General features: G+C 43.1%; 1 protein-coding gene across 1 annotated transcript in view; it reads right to left on the reverse strand.

Annotated features, from left to right (window-relative positions):
• Positions 1 to 1,481, reverse strand: part of dpm1 (dolichyl-phosphate mannosyltransferase subunit 1, catalytic) — a 5,929-nt gene that overhangs the window by 2,432 nt on the left and 2,016 nt on the right. The window lies entirely within an intron of this gene.

Genomic DNA, 1,481 nt, shown 5'->3' on the forward strand with positions numbered 1-1,481 from the left:
CCCACCCATGTGTCGAAGTGTCCTCGGGCAAGACACTGAACCCCGAATTGCCTCTGGTGGGAGGTTGGCGCCAGTGTTTGGCAGCGGAGCCCCCACCAGTGTGTGAATGTGTGTGTGAATGGGTGAATGGGTCTGTGACTGTGAAGCGCTTCGGGCCCTTGAAGGAGGGTAGGAAGTGCTATACAAGTACACACCATTTACCATTTATATGGAGGTCAGGGGAAGTGTGGCAGCAGGCGGGTGGGTAAGACCCCTGAGCGCACTGAGGAACACTAAGAGCAACCCTGCGCACGCTGTGATTGAAATAAGAAGAATAAACTTGTTTAAGCAACTTGAGTTTGTAGCTTTGCTTTGATGTAAATAATATTATTGTGTCTCAGCACACAAGAAATAATTTTTAATAATTTTTTGTTGTTCTGTAAAGCTACAACGAAATTATTTTCGCTGAGAACGTGCGAGCAGTGCATTATTGCGCAAGCGCGCAGGGAACATTCTCCAGGGCAACCAGTCGGTGGTCCGACTGTGTGAACGGCAAGATATAGCAAGGTTTTGTAATGACTTCATCCCCGTCTGAATGAGAGCCGCCGGACTACCGCAGTCAGTTTTCACAACCACGCCAACAATTAAAAAAAAAGAAAAAAAAAATCATGCGGCAGCAGCTAATCTCCCAGAGTTTGCTGATGCCTTCCCGTGGCAATTTTATATGTGACTTAAATCATATCTTGAACCAAAAAAGATCCGCAATCAAAAAAAATTGAGGTTTGAAGCAAATTTTGGGGAAAGTGAATCACTGCATCCCTGGTAAGCAGTGATTGGTCTGAGTTGATGTTTCTATGGCAACCACTCTCACCAATCAGGAGTGAGCTCGTTGGAAGTCTTGAAAGCAGGCTACACAAATTCTTTCAAACATTTTGAACGGTGGATGTAGGGGCCAACAGGCTCCGCCTACTTGTGTTGAGGCACCTGATTGGTCTGTTTATAACCTTTATAAGTTGCAATAGGAAAAAAAACAGAAAATAAGAGTTTTAGAGCATGAATGGTTATTCTGACCAATGGAATGACTGAGTAATAGCTGTTTATTTCTCTATAGAAGTCTATGGGATTTTGGCTTCTTGAAGAAGTCTATGGCTCGCCTGGGTTCGGAACGCCAGTCGGGCCAATCAGAGCAGTTCAAATATACAGTCAATGGGTGTACCCTTCCTCTGCCCCACAGTAGCTGGAATAAGCTCCAGCAGCCCTGTGACCCGAAAGGGATTCAGTATGACCAGAACACACATGGACAGTGATGTAAACATCTTCTCACACACATAAACTAATATGTTTAAAGACCCACTCCAATGAAAATCGTGTTTTGGTGTTTTTGACATGTTCTTATAGCATTTTTCTTATAGAGGAAGATATATAGTATACACATTAATTTAAGACTAAAACTGCATTTCTGAGAATTTCTTTATTTTCTATCATATTGAATTAGGAGCAGT

Source organism: Oryzias melastigma, linkage group LG7, assembly GCF_002922805.2.
Source record: "Oryzias melastigma strain HK-1 linkage group LG7, ASM292280v2, whole genome shotgun sequence".
NCBI classification, from domain to species: Eukaryota; Metazoa; Chordata; class Actinopteri; order Beloniformes; family Adrianichthyidae; genus Oryzias; species Oryzias melastigma.